This window comes from Centroberyx affinis, unplaced genomic scaffold (assembly GCF_046629955.1).
Source record: "Centroberyx affinis isolate AG114_WGS23_722 - 3 ecotype Tasmania unplaced genomic scaffold, CSIRO-AGI_Caff_v1 ptg002867l_1, whole genome shotgun sequence".
Lineage (NCBI taxonomy): Eukaryota > Metazoa > Chordata > Actinopteri > Beryciformes > Berycidae > Centroberyx > Centroberyx affinis.
In genome coordinates this window covers 48,810-58,408 of record NW_027281001.1, presented here as the reverse complement: position 1 = coordinate 58,408, position 9,599 = coordinate 48,810, and the positions used below count along the sequence as shown (strand labels likewise).

Genomic DNA, 9,599 nt, shown 5'->3' with positions numbered 1-9,599 from the left:
ATCACCACTGGAAGCAAATATCATCCCCATGACCAAGATTAGGTTTAGCAGTCAAACATGCCCTCACTTTACCTTCATCATTCATACATATTCATGAAACCACCATATTCAGGTTAAGATTTTGGCATGGCTCATAAATGTTGTCTTTTGTCAAATTCAAGCAGCTTTAGTGGGACAAACATTTGCTTCCCCTTCCCCTGTATGAACTCATCATTTGGAAAGACAGAGGATTTTTAACAGCACAGTTTCAAAATTGTTAGAAGACGACCGTGTTACTCACTTGTAAGTCAACCCATCTCCTTTAGAGCATAGCTCTTCAGCCGTTTGACCATCGGAGACAACACACTGTTGGTCAGATCTGCTGGTTCAAAACGTGTTGGCCGTTACAAAGCGCCGGGGCGCACACTTCACCCACCACTGCGCGCAGGTGAGGTTTTTGAAATCAGGAGACCTTACTTTGAATGATTTTGATTTCTTTAGTGAGATTGTCTGAACAAAAAACAAAGTCCATGGCATTTGTAATGCAGGTTAACTTACTTGTAAGTGAGGCCATCTCCAACAGAGAAGAGCTGCTGAGCTGAGAGTCCATCCTCAGGAACGTAGCCTGTACCACCACTGATCAAGTAATCCGCCATGCTGTCAAATGATAAGGAGGATCAAATTAAAGAAACTGCACAGCCCAAGGCTGGAATGAAGACGTTTAGCTACAGCCGGCCAAATGATGCCTTGCAAGAAAACCAGACAGCCTGTTTTACAGGCAGAGCTTTGGTGACCTTCTCAGAGGAAGACATAACCATGGCAACATCAACATCCCCCCAGTCAGCCTCAGGTCAGTGCGCCTGCGTAGCAGCTGCAAGATGCAACTGCTTCTTCCCCTTACCAAAAAAGAGCCATACTAATCCTATAATAACATTTAGAATACTGTACAAATATCACAGCAAATGAGTTCATATAGGGATATTATAGCGATATAATGGCAGAGAAAATGATACAATTAATTACACAAACGTCACTCTAAATTCATTACCTAGTACCACAGACACTACGTCTCTGTGGGAACACTGCCGTGATTTTTCGTTAGGGCGAGAGATGGAAAGAGTGATTTTTGTATCGGCGTCGAAAACAAAAGGTTAATTTCTTCAAATCGTACACATCAAGACATTACCACAGCACACAAACGGAAACGGTTAACGTCAAAAGCGCGTACTTACCAGGCCGCGCGTGAATAAAATATAGGTGACCCACTAACATTTAACTTAAACAGTGTGTATAGAGACACACTTTCTATTTTAAGGGCAGGGGACTCAGGTTAAAGATAAAAGGTTCGCAAAATAAACAGCCATTATCATTTAAAATAAAAACACGGGTGAAAGAACAGCACACGATTCTTGAAAATGTCGCATTTGTCTCGGCTTGATAACGTCTACTGGCCTGGTGACCTACATTGTCTCAGCAGTAACGTTAGCTATCTGCTTTCACTGCGCGCACACAGATAAAAAAAGGAACTACTCACTATTTCATGGCTGTCATACAACGGAGAAAATAACATCCGCAACACATTCTCAGCAGCGGCTCCTATCATGTTACAGAATCACTCATTCTAGACTTGTGCTACTATCCCTTCAAAAGGAACACAATTTAATATAGCCTTGCTTATCTGAAAAAGTTAATGCATGGTTAAACATGTCTTAGCACATTTTACTAACTAATAGGGTGTTTTGGGAAATTCGGCACGTAGTTTATCCACCAAGCAGCACTTTATTTCAATCAAATCTCATTTTAAGAATTGGTTTACATTGCACGCCACCGCCCACCACGGTGTATTTTGGTGGAAGAATATTGTGGGTATAACAGGCGAACCAATAGTAAAAGTTGCAATTGTATTAAGTAAGCGGTGCTTGGTGTGTTGAATGCATGCCGAAATGAAGAGTGGCTCCTAATGATTAGCAAATGGTCTTAAGTCATGTTATACCTGGTAAGTACCTTTGCCGAGAAACGAAGGCAACATTAAATTACGAGAGTTTTGAATGGAGTTTGGTGTCCAGTCCTCTCCATAAAAGACAGCGCGACATGTGTCGGGGCTACATCTATGCCACAACAGCCTGGGTGTGATCTACTATAAAACCTCTTTGGTGTGCATGCGGATTAATAACGTTACATCTGGCATTTGCGGAGAAGTAGGCTACAAGCTGCCACGATGAGCAGATACTCTCAGCTAACGTTAGCCAGCAATCGGTAAATGGAATAATGCCTCGGCAAGCAAATCACGAGGCGTGAAACGTTATCATCCATGAGAAAAAAAGACATAAATGTCTGCTCACATAATAGCAACCACAAATACTAACTTATCCATTATGTTGATATTAACAGTAACCGTTAGCCAGCCAGAGGGATGAATCACCTCTGGCAATATAACGTTAGGCATGTTACGTTACCTACAACCAGTGATGTCTAGTGCTACATAACGTTAGAAAGTGAGTAAACTATGACCTCGTGTAATCATGAGGCAAACACCTACTTACACAATGAATTATATTTTCAGAAAAAGTGTGCTTTGTACCCCACCCAACAGATCATGTTCATAACTTACCTACGTCAGTCAGATAGTACTCAGATGTACACTATAACTTTAACGTTAACGCTACCTCAATCAAACGCATGTCAGCCAGGTTGGTAAACTATTTGACAAATAATAAGCTGTGTGAGTTGGGTTTAGATGGGTTTACCATCCACTACATCCAAGTGAAATGCTTCATTCACTGCCTTGCATTGCAGCAGATAAACCCGACATGAATTGTGTCTAGGCTAACGTTACACTTGCAGACATGTGGTAGCTAACGTTAGCATATAGCATTAGCGGCTAGATTAACCGCTAGCTCGACCAACTAAAAAACATTTATGATACTTTTTAGGCAAGCAGTTCCACTTTTAAACAAGATACTTCCCATATCGTAAGTGTTTAAAACTAGGTAGCTTTCTGGCTATAGTCCAACATCTTTTCCTAGACTGGCTAGCTAGCTACCTCTTGAAGCAGATGCCCACGTTGACCACGTTCACAGGAAAAGCAACTTTCCAGCTGTGAATGTGGAGAAGTCAGTCTAAAGATGAACGATGGGCACAAATATCCATTTACCTTGAAGAACAAACCAGACCGAAAGACTGATCGCTAGTTGCTCCAAGATGTAAAAGTGATGGTCGGTCGTAAAGTGAAGCGAAATTGATTGCCTGTCGCTGTCTGCAGACAGTGTGTGTTGGTGTTATGTACTGGCAGCAGCGTCACATCCCCTCGCTCCCCCGTTCACACAGAGAGGCGTGTTTAACCCGCTGCATCCCGCTACTGCGAAATCAGAACCACAGTACAAAAAAACAGGGTTCAACGAAATGCCATCACCCTGTGAAAGTGCAGAGACATTCTTCACTTTTGATAGGCCTAGCTACCAGCGGCAAGGCCAGGGAAGGGCTATTATGGTTTGGGATTATAGTATGTTTGTCTTATTTCAATTTCAGTTTAGTTTTAGTTGGTTTTCAATGTGGCTTTGGTAGTTTTAGTTTAGCTGTTAGTTTTTACAAGTGTTTAGTTTTAGTTTTGTCCATATTTATTTCTTACTTAGTTTCAGTTCTTGATTCAATATGAACAGGGTTGAATGACATGTATGTCCTGCTGCCTATAGAGGAATAATCATGGGTAACAGTTTAATAATCAGTAAAATATTTTTTTTTAAGATTTGAAATTTTAAATCATATGGCCAACCAACCTGGTCAGATCTATTTTCAAATGTACGTGGGTGCATTGATTGTCTACACAGAAAAATATGACCAGCCTGCATACTTCCTGTGCATTATGCTTTCATTTTGCCACAATATACTGACTTCCAGAAACCTCATACTGAAACTAGGCTGCACAATCTGACTTCTGTCACATGTAAATTATCCTGACTTGATTAGGTGGCCTGAACAGCCAGCCAAACATTTTATTTGTACAAGACAATCAATGGCCACATGTAGAGGAGACTGTGGCCCAGGATGGCTACTACTGACTGTAAGCCCTATATTTTCTCACTGATTAATGGTAAGAGCATGATATTGAGTTTTCCCCTCCACACAAAAGCCGATTTACATTGAAGTGAATCAAATGTATTGTGTTATCCTGTGGTAAGCCTACTGCAGCCTGCATACATAACAGATACTGTAATGTAAAATACATTAGTGGACATAATACTTGATAGTCCATGCAATAATACAGTACAAGCGGACACAATGAATGGTATATACAGTACAACATCATACATAGGGCACCACTGCTTTAAGTATGGTGGATTGTTTAAGAGGGTGTGTTAGAATGACCAACAGCAAGCTCAACCAGTATTAGAGACAGGGGTTCTGTATTGTGCAAGGAGTGTGTTGGGTCACTGAGGAGAATGAGATGGGTTTCAGTGAGAATACAGATTTTAAGGCTTGGGTTTCGTTAGTTCCTGTTGAATTTTCTCCGTTGACCACATGGTCCTTCTCAGGATTGGTTCTAATTACCCCTTTATGCTTCCAATAGGTGAGTGTTGGACAATGACATGCCTTACTGGCAAAGAGTAGCAACATGAACACACACACACACCCATACACACCCAACCTCCATCCAACATGCAGTGCACACACTTGCACACTCACATCCTTACTTGACAGAATGTCAGCGTGCTGCTCTTGTCACCAAGCTGTCAGCACCATAAGTGGCTGACTAGAGTCGCTGGCAGAAATCCACAGTGTCTGTCCCACAACCACAAATAGGACTGTCAACAGGTATCTATTATCACCCATTCTGCAGCACCATGAATTATAAAGCACGGATCAAAATGAAATGTTTTTCAGTCCATGAAGTATCTGGGGTTTTGTCCCTGCATGGACGGTGCTATGTGCTGTCAAAAAAGAGACACATCATTTGTTACACATATGTGATTATAACATTATCAGAAGGTTTTTTCACGTCAATCCCAGACGCCCACAATCCCAGTAGACTGTTTTCTGCCAGCGCTGCTCACCTCAAGCAATTTGGCATCTGTACAATCTCAACCACTGGCAATTTGGCATAGATGCTCCATGCAACAAGGGTCAACCAATGATGATATTAAATGGGATTAAGGCTGCCAAAGACAATGTTAAAAAAACAAGCATTTAACTGTGTCAAATGTTGGGGATTATGATTTAGTGTTGGGATTGTGGAGTCAGTGCTGGGGTGTGTTCCTTTGTACTGCGCTCACTAACACCTTTATTTAGAGTTTCTAAAGCTTTGGGATGAAATACATTGTTGGTCAGCCATGTTTGTGTGACATAACAGAATTAGGTAACACATACCACCCAGAATAAACAAATTTCTGGAGTAAGTGTGGAAACGTGTGGGTGTTGCCTAGATGCTACAGATACACAAAATATCTCCAAATCCAAGGTGCTGACTGCTCTGTCATATTACATAATGAGTAGCACCATGATCATTTCCTCTAGAGAGGATTTTACTGGCATTACATCTCAAGCATGAAATATCCTTCCCCCTTGCTCCATATTAATCTTAAGAGAGGGTCACCGGATATGCTTCCCAAGGTGACTGAGGAGGATCTTATTTCCACTCTGTGTTTGTGTCAAATTAAATGTAGGTCATCGCAAATATGGGTCACTGGATCCTTTATTCATCGTAGCTATTTTGAGCAGTTGATTCAGCCTTGTTTGCCCTCCCCGTAGCATGTTGCTCACTGCCTTGATAGAGCATCACAAGTGTGTTAGTGTGTATGGGTGACAGAAGAGGCAAGCTAATAATAGCACCTGACGACTTAAGATAAACCATTTCTGTTGTTTTAGCATCCGACCATAAGCCATCAGTATTTGCTGTGGGGCCTTTAAACAACTTACAAATGAAGCATGTGGACCCAAACAGGGGATTTACCTCTAAGGGGATTTGCAAACTGGTCAAAATACAAGTGTGTCTGTGGACATGTAAACTGATCCAACTCCATGAGTGCACATTTACATGTGCAGCCTTTTGAAGGCAGGAAAATAAGAGAAACAAGCTTGCATCAGTGTTTCATTTTGCCTGGATATTGCTACTGGTTTGAAGTTATGGCATTCTTCTCTTTGTTTACAAAGACAGTGTTGCTTTCTAACATGGACATGTATTTTTTTTGTCCCATGGTTGACCTCTTATCTGGAATTTCTGGAATTTCTGGAAGCAGTTTGATCTCTTATCCCATCTGCTTTGCAGAACCTCATGACACTTGCTGGCATCATACAGTCAGCTATTAATTCTGGCTGAACAAATAGTTACTCAAATCTTTGTCTAGCACATTCTGTCAAGAGGATCAAATACATGGATCTATTTGCTCCCAAGTTAACTCATCCTAGTATTGCTTCAGTTATACCCTGGTACACTAATGGCAGCTCATCCGTCCTTTTAGCAGTAACTCACCTCTCTGGGCCGAGGCCGGCCTGGATGCGTGTGGCGCTGTATCGCTGGGCTGCAGTCTCATGCCCATGGCCGTGTCCATGTGGGCATTGCCAGACACAGTGTTCTCCTTCCCGGGGTGAAAGGTTGGTACGTGGGGGCTGAGTATCCCCCACAATCCTCCGATAGTCCACCTGGTGGCTCTCATACCCATATCCCTCCATCGCTGGTCCAAGGTAAATCTCTGAACCCGGCGGTCTCACTGTTGCCCTTTAACCTCCTTTTTAGTCACCAAGTAACTGGAGATATCAGCAAGATGAATGCTGCATGTAGGTCAAAACAGAAAAGATAGATTCTTCAAACCCTGTACACCAACGGATTTAAATGAAATTCATAACCCGAGGGTGAGTCAAATAAGTTAAGGAGATTGCAAAACGTAAAGTAAACTTGGAGGCGCGACACAAACTATCCTCCTGTTTCAAAACATTCTTATCTGTAATCCAGTATCTGCTCTGTTGTTGACTTTCCTGCTGCCTTCCAGACCAGATATGAAGCATAGGTGTTCCCACAGAGAGAAAGAGGAGAAAACAGAAGGCGGTCGTGTTAGGCTACTCCGTCTGTCCCTGCACAGGGTGCACCTGCCTACAAAAAGGCACCAGCCACCTCTAGGCGTGTCAGCAGAGGGCGTCACCTAGGAGATTCTCCCACTGAGAGGGTGTCACCGTGGAAATCATGCCAGCAGCAGAGGGTTGTCGTTGTTGTGGAGAGGTTGTTGTCCTGATGGCTTCCCAACCTTTGAGGAGGTTTTTTGCCATGAAGGCAAAAGGTAATGGAAATGGGAGGAGAGAGGCCACATAGAAAGGGAGAGAAAGGGCCCTAGACTTATATACGGATAAAAGGAGTCAGTGCCTTGAGCGCTTCTCTAGAAGTTGAATGGAGTGAGTGCTATTGTCCTGCTGAGTGCTCCATGAAGCTCCCTCTCTCTCTATTTCTCTTTCTCTCTCTGCACCTCTCTCTATGTACGGCTTAATCCTGCTTTCTACCAGTGGCACCACGTCACTTTCACAAAGAGGATTTCAGAATTAGAATGAAGAGGACTGGAGACAGGCTCTGGGAGAGAGCAACACATTTACACAGTGTAAACAGCAAGATCATCATCACTGTGGTGTGTGTATGTGTTATTTTTGTTTGTCTCTATGTACCATACTAAAACCAAATAAATATCGGGAAATGTGGCATAGTAAGGTGTATTTGGCATAGAGCAGTGTTTTTTTTTTTTTTTTTTTACATTGGACTCAAATGATAAATTTAGCCCCTCACACTGGGACACATATTGCTTCTCATCCTATGTGGACGCCTGTCAGATATAGGACCATTTTTGGTTCTAATCTAGAAACCTGGGATTAGACATGGTGTGACCAGGCCACTTCCTGAAGAAAGTCTGGGGTCTAGGTTAGATCCACACACTGACACAACATGTACTTGTACCCTGACACAGCAGAGTGAAGCTTGCACCAAAGTGTGAGGCTGTTACATAATCAGCCTCAGTGGTTTCAAAAGAATTTTGTTTTCAAAAGGAATACTTATGTACAGTATGTACAAGCGTTTCCAATACCAAACGCCAAGATGGGTTTCATTTTGACAAGGGAGTAGGGGCAGAAAAGACAACGCCTGAGGTTGTAGGCTCTCACCCCACATGGGCTGAGAAATGTTTGTGGCATATAGGCCTTGGGAAGGATTCCACTTGTGCTCCTAGACACACACACACACACGCACACACGTATATGTATACTGTCACTCTTCTCTCCGGGATCACCTCCAGGTGACTGTTTGTGACAGTTGCTCAGACGTTAAGATGGAAAATCCTCTTAGCCTGTCGTTGGAGGCTCTAGTAACTTCCCCACTTACAACTGTATCCAACCCTAACACATGGCAGCCCCCTTGGCCACACAACACAGGTACCACATGAGAAAAGTGACTCTTAGTATCACAGGCGTATGCTGAATATATGATTTGTAATCTGCAAAAAAGGAATTGGCACAATTTGGTGATGCTGCTATCTGCGCTCAGTGTGGACCAGTGGTTTTGTTGCACCTTTGCATTGTGCTAGTTGTGGGACTAAAAGGTTAGTGTCACATGGAGGAGGGAGGGGAAGACTCCCATTCATCATCTCACATGTGCTTGTGCATGTCCACATGTACTGTCTCATTCAATTACATTTACCGTAATGACTCTCATGTGCACAGTGTGTGGTCACTCATTGACTGACTGAGACAAACGTGAGTCATAAGATTCAACACAAGGGTAACCATTCTCAACAAAAGAGCCCTCTGTGTGTGTGTGTGTGTCAATGAGGACATCATCTATCAGATGATGTGAATCTTGAGTTGCCTAATTCACCTCACACTGGACCACTTTGATAGAGCACAGGCCTCTTTTCATTGATTACCCCTGGAATACATTTGTTACCTCATGTTCATCGGTCAGTGTTTTAAAAAGGCAGGTAATTACGTCCTTTAAAATTTACATTCTGTAATAGGCTTAAGATCAATTAGATCCTCAGTCATTTTCACTGGTGGATATTATTTTCATTACAGCAGTGATTTTCACTGCAAACATCTCCATCTTAATAAGTCATTTAGTCTATTATTGAGTCCTAAAATCATAATTTTCTTAAAATAAGTGAAAAAATCTGGGTTAGATCATTTCACTTGTTTACATTGCAAATCAACTTTTGTTATTATTACAACTACTGTGCCTATTATTACCATTATTCTGTTTATTTTATTATTATTATTATTATTTTATGCCAATAAAGCTCATTGAATTGAATTGAATTGAATTGAATTGAATTGAGAGAGAGGGAGAAAGAGAGGAAGAGAGAGAGGGAGAGCGAGAGGGGAAGATGATATGTTGCACCCTACCTGAACAACTTCCCCCTATCATATGATTCAGGTTTGACAGTCATTACAGTGAAGACAGTGGCTACTGTATCCAGTGCCAAGAAAAAAACTGAGCTGGCATGACCGGAGTCTAAATCCAACTATTGTTAAAGAACATTTGACAAGCAAGGCAGTACAGCAGGCACATAACACATAACCAACCACTGTTATTATGCTACAAGCAAGAGGGTCCTAATATTATTTATGTATTATTGATGACAAATGTACATCAACAA

The 9,599-nt window shown here is 42.0% G+C and overlaps 1 long non-coding RNA gene across 1 annotated transcript; it reads right to left on the bottom strand.

Annotated features, from left to right (window-relative positions):
- Positions 1-289: 289 nt before the first annotated feature.
- LOC139658290 (uncharacterized) lies at positions 290-3,261 on the bottom strand. Its single transcript, XR_011696210.1, has 3 exons — positions 3,134-3,261; positions 538-636; positions 290-358 (listed from the first exon to the last, which is right to left on the bottom strand). It is a non-coding gene; the product is annotated as an uncharacterized lncRNA (long non-coding RNA).
- Between the last annotated feature and the right edge of the window lie 6,338 nt (positions 3,262-9,599).